Here is a 12950-nt window from a genome sequence, read left to right as displayed (position 1 = left end):
CTGTATCAGATGCATCTGATGCACTGACTCATCCCGTCAAACTCTCTTCTCATCTCAGTTGTGGCAGTGCTGGGCAGTTGAAAGGAGACCTGGACTCATTTCAGGCTTATAGCATGTTGTATTAGGTAATATAAAACCTGTATCTGTATAAGAGATTACAGGATTTATGGGATTGGTATACCCACTCTGTAACCTGTCCTTCCTGGCCTCTCTCAAACATGCTGGGCATGTTCATGTCTTAGGCCTATACACCTGCTGTTCCTTTTGCTACTTATGCTGTTTCTCCAGATATCCAGGCGACTTCCCCCTTACTACTTTAGGTCTTCCCTGAACTGCCACCTCATTGATGCTATTTCTGATCCCCTGTGTCAAATTGCTATACTCCAAATTGCCAGCTCTTTCGCTCCCTTATCGCTGCTTCACTTTTCTGCATGAAAGTTGTGGTTATTTGATATTCTGTATGTTTTATGTTTTTGTTTATTACTTGCTAGAATGTTGTGTCCCTTGAAGGCAGATATTTTTTGTCTAACTGATCAATCCTCTCCAGCACCTCAAATCAGTGCCTGACACATAATGAGCTTTTAATAACTATTTGTTAATTGAATAAATCAAAACTGTGGAAGTGAACATGTTAGTTCGTTATGCTCATTTTCAAGATTTTTGAGATATGTTATAGAATTTTCCTCTGTAAATATATGCAGTCCCTCCCACTCCTTCAAGTGTTTATCACGTCTTTCACCTCCTTCCCAACCAGGTAGAATCAGTATTTTTAATCTTACTTCCATTAATAGGTATAAAATGACATGTTTTCTAAATAAGCAGTTTTAACATTTCAACTCAAAAAGAATATATATTTAGATAACTATGTTTACCACATTTTTATCTTGTAGTATATAGGCTTCCTTGAGGCGATGAAGCCTGAGTTAGTGTCACGATAAGAAGGAAAATGCATCTGGTGTCTACTACATGGTAGTCATTGTGCTAAATTCTTTACAGGTGTTATTAGTTAATTCCATTCTTCAGTACATGCTTATAATGTAGGTAGTATTATTTGCATTTTAAAGACTAGTAAATACAGTTTAAATATGTTTAATGGCTTTTTTTTATTTTTATTTTTTGAGATGGAGTCTAGCTCGGTAGCCCAGGATACAATCTCGGCTCACTGCAACCTTTGCCTCCCGGGTTCCAGCGATTCTCTTGCCTCAGCCTCCCGAGTAGTTGGGATTACAGGCATGCGCCACCATGCCTGGATAATTTTTGTATTTCTAGTAGAGACGAGGTTTCACCACGTTGGCCAGGCTGGTCTCAGACTCCTGACCTCAGGTGATCCGCCCATCTCAGCCTCCCAAAGTACTGGGACTACAGGTGTGAACCATTAAGCACGGCTGTTTAATGGCTTTTTAATACCAGTTTATCAGGCCACAAGGCCCTGACAGTTGATTGATTTGAGGTTTCTTCAAATGATGAATTGGTGTGTTTAAGAGGATCAAATTGGGTTCGTAGGTGGTTCTATATTCTGCCAAGGTGGACTGAAACATTCTGGTGCTATATGTCTCTCCCTTTACTCTTTCTAACTGTGAAGTCTGATTAGTACTTGTAAATGAAAAGTCTCAGGCTCTCTTCTACTTTTTGTTGTGAGTGAAGCATTTCTGATATCAATTCAGAACAACTCGAAACTGTTTTTATTTTGAACACATGTCAGATTGAAAGTGGAAGCAGGGACAAGTTCTTCATTTTTGGGAGATAGCCTAGATGTTAAGAAAACTGCTCTTTTCTGTTTATTACAATGAGGTGGGAACAGTTTTTGCGCATTTTGTTTTTACATGAGACTGCTTGAAAAATTTTCTAGGGACTTTTTCTTTTAAATGGTGGGTAGGTGGAAGCAACATTTCCACTTTCCAGTTTACTTGATTTGCAGTCTATGGAATCCTTGTATCCTAATAGATGGTCACAGATCAAATTCATTCATAATTTAGTATTATTATACAATACATTAACTTATGTATGTATGCTTAGTGTTTCAAAGACTGTCCCAAATATTAGCATCCCATGAACAGATTCTGAATTTCAGGTATGGTATGTTTTTATATAAAGCTGCTTTTTACATAAAGAAGACTCTAAATTTCAGGTATGGTAGGTTTTTATATTAAGCTGCTTTTTACATAAAGAACTCCAGGCAGCATGCTCTAGGGTACACAGCAGCAGAGATCCATTGATTCAGCTGGGGTTACTTAGTCTCATATAGAAGGGAGGCATGACCTGCAAGTTATGAAAATAATGAACCATATTCATGTGTGCACAGCACTGGGCTGGATGCTGAGGGTATGAAGACTAATTAGATACAACCACTGCCCTCAGTAGGACTTACTCCAGTGGGTAAGAGTGACTTACACCCAGATTAATAAAATCAAACGATTAGAGAGAATAGGAAGAGAAAAGCACTGAACACCAAAATATGTAGCCTCAGATCACAAATCGGAACATTTGAAACTTTTACTCATGAGGAATTTACCCTGATGTCACTTATGTGAAATGGATTAAATTTTAGATTTCTAAAAAATGACCTGACAATAAGAACAGACACATAGACCGGTAGAACAGAAGAGAGAAATCAGAAATAAATCCGCATATTATAGCCAACTTATTTTTGACAAGGAGACCAAAAACATACATTGAAGAAAGGATACCCTCTTCATAAATGGTGCCAGGCAACCATAAAACTATTAATACTAGAGGAAAACATGGGGGAACACTTCAGGACATTGGTTTAGGCAAATATTCTATGGGTAAGACTTCAGCAGTGCACCCAACAAAAGCAAAAATAGACAAATGGGACTTTGGTACTTAAGTGATCCTCCTGCCTTGGCCTCCCAAAGTGTTGGGATTACAGACGTTGAGCCACTGTGCTTGGCCCCATAATAGACTTGTTTCTAAGATCTACTCCTTTTCCATTCTAGCAGAACAAGAGCCTATTTTTTTAAATTTTTATGTTTAAGTTTGGGGTACATGTGCAGGATGTGCAGGTTTGTTACACAGGTAAATCTGTGCCATGGTGTTTTGCTGCACCTATCAACCCATCACCTAGGTATTAATCCCAGCATGCATTAGCTATTTTTCCTAATGAAGAGCATGATTAAAAATATAAAACCATGGTACCTAAACCTCAGAGTCCTCAAAATATATAATTTAATTTAAGCTGCATGCCTCTGTTTTTTTTTTTGTTTGTGTGTGTGTGTGTGTGTGTGTGTGTGTGTGATCTATTTTACTGCAGAGTTTCCAAACCAATTGTGTCTGTGCACTATTTGGAACTCTCACAGGTTTTATACAGTTTCCTTTTTACTTGTAGCAGAATGGTTATTGGGCTGGCATATTATAAAAAGGCCAAAAAAAGTTAAATGTATTAATATCTTGTCCCAAAATTTCTGATAGAAAAGGAAATATGTGTATTTGTAAGCAGATTTAAAATGACTGTTGAAACAGAGATGGGACTCCAAGAATTTAAGTATCAGCAGAAACCTAAGTGAGAAAAAATGACTGTTAAATTTCTTTGTGAAAGAAATTTTGTTTGTTTTGAAAAACCAGATAGTGAGTAGAGGGAAGAGGATAGAACATGGGAGAGGACAGATGGGAACTAGCAAGGTAGAAGTGGCTGGGCTGGGCTATTGTGGAGTGAAGGGCTTGTGGTTCTCCTCCAGGTTACGAGAGCAAAGAAATATTTTTTTTTTGAGATGGAGTTTTGCTCTTGTTGCCCAGGCTGGAGTGCAATGGCGTGATCTTGGCTCACCACAACGTCTGCCTCCTGGGTTCAAGTGATTCTCTTGTCTCAGCCTCCCGGAGATCAAAGAAATCTTAGGGAATAAACTTTCCACACCCACATCTTTAACAAAATCTCCTACGCTCGAATGTACTCTTTCAATTGTCTTACATTTGGGAGTGAGGGTTAGATGAAGCACCATGTCCAGCTCTATCTCAGATTAAACTGCCAGCCCCAAACTGAGAGGTCTTCTTCATCATGATTGGAAAAGGCATATTGGAAGGGATCAGTCGGTGACACAGCATTTTCTCAGCTAGCCCTGGAAAACCACCCAAACGCCATAGAAATATAAGGGAAATGTCTGCTTAACCTACTCTTTCTTTTGGGAGGGCATGCAGTTTGGCTATTTGAGTGAGTATTTTGTTTTTGTTCCAATACTTGATTTTAGCAGAGCAAATGAGTTCATCATGCATTAGCAAATAAAGTCAGCTCTGAAAGTGAATTCTCAGGGAAGGGAATGGAGGCACATGCTAGAATTCTTGTAATGTTCTAAGTTTGTTATTATGTCTCATGTGGAAGTCAGAATGTCCTGGAGACTCACTTCTGGTTTGGCTTTGATATAAGCACTGGAAGATGAGCAAGAGATGAGGTGGTGGCAAAAAATAGGGATGATCTTAGACAAATTGAAACATTAAAAACAGCCTAAGTATGTTTCTTTTCTTTTTCTTTTTCTTTCTTCCTTCTCCCCTTCCCCTTCCCCTTTCCGCTTTCTCTTCCCCTTCCCCTTCCTTCCTCCCTACCTCCCTTCCTTTCTCTTTCTTTCTCTTTCTTTCCTTCTTTTCTTTCTTTCTTTCTTTCTCTTTCTTTCTTTCTTTCTTTCTTTTTTCTTTCTTTCTTTTTTCTTTCTTCTTTCTTTCTTCTTTCTTTCTTTCTTCTTTTCTTTCTTTCTTTCTTTCTTTCTTGTCTTGCTCTGTCACCTAGGCATAGTACAGTGGAATGATCTCAGCTCACTGCAACCTCTGCCTCCTGGGCTCAATCATCCTCCTGTCTCAGCCTCCCAGGTAACTAGTACCACAGGCACATGGCTAATTTTTGTATTTTTTGTAGAGAAGGGTTTTTGGCATGTTGCCCAAGATGTCTTGAACTCCTGGGCTCTAGTAATCCGTCTCCCATGGCCTCCCAAATTGCTAGGATTGCAGGCTTGGGCCACCATGCCTGGCCTGCCTCCATATGTTTCAATGCAAAAGCACAAATGTTGTATCCATATTAAATAGCTATTCAAGTACACACATACACACACATACAAATGATTATGTGGGAAAGAATATTAAGAGATTGCTGGAGGCCATTATCCTTACCAAACTAACACAGGAATAGAAAACCAATTACCCCATATTCTCACGTATAAGTGGAGGCTAAATGATGAGAACACAGAGGGGAACACCCACACTGGGCCCTATCGGAGAGTGGAGGGTGGGGTGGAGGGAGAGTATCAGGAAAAATAACTAATGGGTACTAGGTTTAATACCTGGGTGATGAAATAATCTGTACTAAAACCCCCCATGACACAAGTTTACCTATGTAACAAACCTGCACATGTACTCCTGAACTTAAAATAACATTTTTCTTAAAAAGAAAGGAAGGAAAAGAGGAAGATGAAAAGGAGGGAGGGAGGAAAGGGAGGAAGGGAAGAGGGAGAGAGAAAAGAAAGAATGGGAAAAATAAAGAGGAAGAGAAAAATGAAAAGAAGAGATACATCCATACATAGATAACATAATTTTTCTTAACAAAAGTAATATAAGATTTTAAGAATGTGGTCTGTAAATAACACTACTGAGTCATAAAAATTATTAAATATATGAGTCATGAAAAACTACAATGTGTTACCACTACACATCTGCCAAGTGGAAAAAAGGCAAACTATATTGAGGCTTGATGAGCTTGTGGAGCACCTAGAATGTTCATACATTACTCATGTAAATATAACTTAGTAGCGCTATGAAACTGACAGTATCTTCTAAAGCTGAACATATGCATTTATAGAAATCCATTTCTAAATACACACACATGAAGAACTGAACATTTGTGAACTAAAAGACATGCACAAGAATGCTCATAACACTACTATAATAGACATAAAAGTGAAAGTAGTCAAATGTTCATCAGAGTTGAGTGGGACTGAATGTGGTGGCACATGCCTGTAATTCCAGCACTTCAGGAGGTCAAGGCAGGTGAATCACTGGAGGCCAAGAGTTTAAGACCAGCCTGGGAAACATAGTGAAACTATGTCTCTACTAAAAATACAAGAATTAGCTGGGTGTGATGGCACACGCCTGTAATCCCAGCTACTTGGGAGGCTGAGGCACAAGAATTGCTTGTACTGGGAGGCAGAGATTAAAGTGAGCAGAGATCATGCCACTTCTCTCCAGCCTGTGTGACAGGGTGAGACTCTTCCTCAAAAAAATAGTTGAATAGATGATTTATGATATAGTCATATAATAAATAAATACTATACAACAATGAGAATAATTTAACATACAGCTAAACACAAAAATATTGACCAATCTTACATTTACTCAATCTTATATTTACGCAATCTACTATTGAGTAAAGGGCACTGGATACTAACAAATACATATTTTATGATTTCATTTATATAAAGTACCAAAACAGGATAGTAATCTTCATGGGTGTAGGAAGAGGTGGTAGTCTCTGCTTGGGAGCATGACAAGGGCTTCGTGGCAACTGTTATATTCTGAATTTTCTTTGAGTGCTGGCATTCTGGATATGTTTCATTTGTGCAAATCCATAGAGCTATATATTTATGATGTCCACTTTTCTATATGTGTATTTATGCTCCAAAGTAGTTTACTTAAGTCATCTAACAATATCTAGAAATAAGTCTAACAAAATATGCAAGGACTATACACCATGAACAATGCAGTATTTCTGAGAGAATTAAAAGGGCTAATAAATGGTAGGACATGTCATGATTAGGGATTGGAATACTGATTATTTTATGAATCTCATTTCTCCACAAATTTATCTATAGATTGAATGTAATTGCAAGACTCATACATACAGTGAGTTGATTTATAGAAACTATAGTGAAAAGATAATCTTTTCAATAAACGTGTTAGTATCACGGGATTCTTGGGTTATCACTTCACCAGCTGGAAACCTCTGTGGCCAGTGGATCCTTTGCCTGAGCTTTTCTTGGGCTCACTGGGCTTGTTCCACCCCTTCAGTCTGGCAGGCTGCACTTGGCTTACGCTACCCTCCTGGATCCCGTGCCTGCCAAGAGTGAGCTGAGTGGGGAGGGGTGTGGGAGTGAGCATGGGTTTCAGCCACTGCTCATAGCCAGGCATGCTGGCTGTGGCAGGGTGGGCAGCTCCAGGCACTGGCATGGGTGCTGGCTCCCTGCGAGGCTGAAACTGGACCAGGCAAACCACAAGCAGCTTCCATGGCTGGCACCAGGGAATGCGGTGGTGCCCAGAAGCTTGTAGTCACCAGAAAGTGTGAAGCCCCAAAGAGGTTATCACAGCCCTGGCTTGGGGAACTTCTAGGTCTGGGATCCCCAAAGGGCCACAGATCTTCTCTCCTTCTCTCTTCTCTCCTTCTTGTTGCCCACAACATGGTGAGCAAGGGGCGTGTTTCAGCCTTGTTTGTGTTACAGCTCTTTCAGCTCTGCCATTTGGCAAGTCCCTAGTTTTTGTCCTGTGTCCAGAAAGAATGAGGTACCTAGACAAGTGGAAGGTGAGCAAGATAAAGACGAGCTTTTTTGAGCAGTAGAACAGCTCAGAGAAAACCCACAGTGGGTAGCTTCTCTCCTCAACTGGGATGTCCTGATGAGTGTTCAGCTCTCAGCAGAGAGGAGACCCTGGAGTAGGTAGCTCCTCTCTGCAGCTGGAAGTCCCAATGTCTGCTCAGCTCTCAGCAGAGAGGAGAACCCAGAGAGGGTAGCTCCTCTCCACAGGCAGCTTATTCTGTCATCTCCTCAAGTCTGGCTGAGCCCAGGGTTTTTATGGGCTTCAGCGGAGAGGAAGTGTGTGCTGATTGGTCCATGGGTGGCCATGGGTTGGCCTGGAAAAAGCAACATAAGTTCCCACTCTGATCTGCAGGACTGGCAGCCCAGCTCCCAGGCTTCAGGCCTTCCCTGGCTTGAAGGTGGGGCTTCACCAAGGGCCTACCTGTTTCTACCCTGGAGCCTGTCTGCCTCCTGCTGCTGCTTATGTAACCCAGGCTTTTCCTGCTGAGGGGTGCCTATAAGCCAGCATTGAGCTGCCCTCAGCCCTGCCTCAGCCTCCTTCTGGTGCTCAGTGGTGCACAAAGTCTGGAGGGGGACAAGGCAGCAGGGGCTAGTGTGTCAGGGCTGCCCTAAGTGTGTGCACACCCGGCCAGGTTGCAGTAGTACCCAGTCTTGGCCTCAATTTTGCTCCAGATCAGAGCAGGCACAGGAGCAGGGAGAGGCCAGGAAGCAGGAGCAGGCATTTCCAAGCCTGCAGGGGCAAGAGGGACTTCCCAGGCCCCTGGGAGTGCAGAGTTGCCTGGGTCTGCAGCTGTGGCTTGGGTGGCTGCAGCTGTGCCTGGAGCTCATGCCTGCTCCCAGTCCTCAAGAGCACAGGGATGTCTAGGCTTGGAGCCATGGCTGGGCAGCTGCAGCTGCGCCCAGGGAGCATGAGGCTACCGCCCTGCCAAATCAGAAGTGGGCAGGCCTTCCACCTGTTTCTGGCTCCCACCGGCTCCATGGAGCATGCAGCCCCAGCCTCACCTCCCCAGTGCAGCCAGTGTCATGGCAGCAGCCACTCTAGATGGGCCATGGCTGCCATCATTAGGGCTTTACTATACACGTGTTAAAAAGTAATTAAACATTGTTCCTACTCTCCTGACATTAAAAACCAATCAATTCCAGATGGATTATAGATATAGTTGTGGAAGACAAAACAATCAAACTTTTAGAAAAAAATCAAAGACATTATTTTCAGGTTTTCCCAGTTGGGAAATGTGATACAAAACTATTCAGTTTAAATAAAAAATCAATACCTTTAACTATTAAAATTGAGAACTGCTATTTATCCAAAGATACAATGAAGAGACTGAAAGGCAAAGATTAAAAAAAGAGTAAAGATTTAAAAAAGTAAATATGTATATACACATGAATGGAATATGTAAAAACGTCTCCAAGTAAAGAAAAAAGGACAATTCACTAGAAATAGAAGAAAAGTCTTAAACAGTCTCATCCCAAAGAAGATATCCTAATGAACAGTGGACATGAACAGGGGCTCAACTTCCTTAATTATCTCTCATTCTCAAGGAAAAGCAAATTAGACTGTGAATAAAATCTCCATGTACCCACTAAGATGACTACAATTCAAAAGGCTGACCTATCCAGGTGACGATGAGAGTGTGCAGCATTGGAAATTCTTACACATTGCTGGTGAGAGTATAAATGGTGACAATGGTATTAAAAAACTATTTGATATGATCTACTATAAGGTGAAAAATACACACTATATATTTAATAATTCCACTCCTAGTTATCTGTAATGAAATATTATTACAGAACCCAAAAGCTTGCATGAATTTTAACACATAATGTTTAGTTAAAGAAGTCAAACAAAAAACAAAACATGGTATATATTTCAGTTTATGTAAAGACAAAAAGCAGACAATAACAAGCTGTGATGTTCAAAGTCAGATAACATTTCTGTATTAGTATCTGCTATTGCATAAGAAATATGCTCCCAAATGTAGTGACTCGAAACAGCACTGATTGTCTCATATTTTCTAAAGTTCACAAGAATCTTTTAGGTAAGGTTTAGCTGTGTCTTCTTTGTGGTTTCTCACAGGCTGCAATCAAAGTGCCTCCTGGGCTTTAGACATCTCAAGGCTTTTCTGGGGAAGAATCCACTCCCCAAACTCAGTCTCATGGTCATTGGCAGGATTCATTTTATCATTAACTTGTTAGACTAAGGTCCTCAGTTCCTTTATGGCTGTCGACTAAAGGTCATCCTCAATTGTTTGCCATGTGAGATTTCTGCCATGATAACTTCCTTCATCAGTATGAGCAAGCCATGAAAGAGAGAGGGAGATAAAAAAGAAAGGGGAGGAGAGAGTGAGAGAGTGTGTGAGCTAATGAGAAAGAGAGAGACACACAGAGAGAGAGTAAGCAAGCGATAGAGCACATGGGCTAGCAAGATGGAAATTTGGGTGATGCTATGACTAAGATTCTGAGGGTATTTGGCAAAATTTAGTTCCTTGATTTAGTTCCTTACATGATAGTGCGAGAACAGATGTACTTCTCAAAAATCATCCACTGTAAGATTATAATTTAGCTATTATTCCTTTTGTATGTTGTTTTTCATTTTATTTTTAAAAAAGTAAAAGTCACCAAGACTAGAGTAGATCTAGAAGGGCAAAAGTGAATACAGCAAAGTAGGAGTCTAGTGTGGAATTCCAGGTGAATGACAATATGGACTTAGACTAGAAATGGTGAGGTTCTATTCAACTCTAGATGCATTTCCAATTTAGAGGTAACAGGACTTGCTGTTGAATTGATTTTGAGGACAGAGAGGAAAATAGGGATCAAGGATGGGGTTAAAGGAATTATATTTACCAAGATAGGGGAGACTGTGGGAGGATGAAGTTTAGGATCACAAGAGAGATCAAGAGTTTTGGTTTGGATATGTAAAACTTCAGATATTTATTGGACATCAACGTGGGAATGCCAAACAGGCAGTGAAGTTAGAGCTGTTAATTTGGACACGTTGAATAGAGATTTGCTGAAGCCAAGACAGTGGATTAAAGAAAAAAAATGGGCTCAAAAACTGAAGAGCTATAATATTTAGAAATTAAGAAGTAGAAAGAATTCAGAAAAGGAAATTGAAAAAGAATGGCCAATAAGACAGAGAAAAACAAAGACTGTGTGCTACATAAGCAGCCCGAAATATGAAATGCCTGAAGAAGGAAGGGATGATTATCTTTGTCATATTGCTGAGACATAACATGAGAATGGAGAATCAACAATTTGACATATCAACATGGAACAGGCAGGTCATGACAGGGGCTGATTGTGTGGGACACTTGATATTGAGATTATGGAGGGAGGTTTAGTTACTGGTAAATAAAAGGTTGAGGCTGAGGTGAGATGATAGAAAAGACTTTCTCAAAGGTCAAGTAGCTGAGAGGCTGGGGTATTAGATACTTGTCTACCCCATGCAAAAAGTCCCAAAGATTAATAACAAGAGTAGTGGTAAAGAGAGGAAGAGTCAGGTGCTACAATATTCAGTGAATAAAGGGGTTGGGAGATCCAGAATACCTAAAGCAAAGGAGTCGTGAGTAATATAGCCTGATGACATGTGTTTCACTTTATGTGTTTTGTTGTTTTGTGGCTTTCTGGGAGATTTAGAAGCTAAAGAAAGAGGATAAATGATTTGGAAGCCCCTCAGATCTAGGAACAACACAAGAATGTTCACTCTCACCACTCCCATTCAACATTACACCGGAATTGTTAGTACAATGGAAGTGTTAGTACAATTTGGGAAGAAAAGGATATAAAAGGCATATAGATCAGAAAGGATCAAATAAAACTGTCCGTATTTGTAGGCAACATTATTGCCTGTGTAGAAAATCCCAGGTAATCTACAATAAAACTCTTAGAACTAATAAATGAATTTAATACAGTCAAAAGATACAAGGTCAGCACACAAAAAACAACCTTCAACAGTTTCTGTATATAAGCAAAGAACAACTGGAAACCAAAATTTTAAAAAGGATACTATTTACAATAGCTACAAAAAAAGGAAACACATAGATATAAATCTAACAAAGCATGAACAGGATCTGTATATTAAAACTACTTTAAGACCAAGAGACTGTCAGGATGGATCACAATTCCTGTATCTCCGTAGATTCCATCACCATGTAGTTCTTACAATGCTCCTTCTACTCACAATAGAAAAGAAGGCTCAAGACCTTCTTTCTAGAGTTAGCCTTAACAAAGACTAATTTTAATGTTCTCCCATGTTTTATTATATAGATTTTCCCCCCAGTCTAACTCTAAAACAGTCCTTTTAGGAAGTTAGGTAAGACTACAAAGAAAACAGCAATTGCTTAGGCTAGAGGAATTTATTCATTCAAGACATTTGTTATCTACAAGATACTCCGCCAAGGACTAGGAAACATGGTTGTGTTTCTCTCTTAAAGAGCTAAAAGTCTATGCTGAATACATATATTAAACAAATGAAAGAAAATTAAATACCCAGGAAATTGAGGGGAGAGCATGTCTATGATTCAGGGAGGAGTTAATCTAATCCCCCTATAACAAGACAGTTCACACAGCTCTTTAGTATGTCTTAGCCCTATTTCACCTTATCAGTCAATTAGAGAAAAGAAAGAAAGAAAAAGAAAGGAAGAGAGAAAGAAAGAAAAAGAAAGGAAGAGAGAAAGAAAAGAAGGAAAGGAAGGAAGGAAGGAAAGAAGGGAAGGAGAGAGGGAGGGAGGGAGGGAGGAAAGAAAGAGAAATCCAGTAGGGCATGGTAGTGTGTGCCTATAGTCCCAGGTACTCGAGAAGCTAAGGAGGGAGGATTGCATAAGGCCAGGAAGTCAAGACCAGCCTGGGCAACAGAGCAAGACCTGCCTCTTAAAAAAAAAAAAAAAATGTCCTTGGAAATCTCTAAGGAAGCTGAGCATGGTGGCATACGCGTGTAATCTCGGCACTTTGGAAGGCTGAGGCAGGAGGACTGCTTGAGCCCAGGAGTTCGAGGCTGCCATGAGCTATGATCCCACCACTGCACTCCAGCCTAGGCAACACAGCAATGAGACCCTGTCTCTAAAAAATAAAAAACAAATTTAAACAAATCAAAATTGGGAGAAGGGAGACAGGAAAAGAAAGAACCTATTACTTTGACCCAAACACAACTTTAAAATAATAATAATAATAATAATAATAATAATAATAATAATAATAGATATGAGGCCTGGCTATGTTGCTCAGGCTGATCTTGAACTCCTGGGCTCAAGCGATCCTCCCACTTCAGCTTCCCAAAGTGCTGGGATTACAGTTATGAGCCACTGCACCTGGCCCCAGACACAACTTTAATAGAGCATCATGCAGTCAGCATCCCTACCCAGTTGAATGAACTGGGTAAGTGAAAGAAATTAAGAAAGCAATGAACACCATCTAGTGGCCAGAATT

Source organism: Symphalangus syndactylus, chromosome 12 (assembly GCF_028878055.3).
Source record: "Symphalangus syndactylus isolate Jambi chromosome 12, NHGRI_mSymSyn1-v2.1_pri, whole genome shotgun sequence".
NCBI classification, from domain to species: Eukaryota; Metazoa; Chordata; class Mammalia; order Primates; family Hylobatidae; genus Symphalangus; species Symphalangus syndactylus.
Note: the sequence above shows the minus strand (reverse complement) of the source record.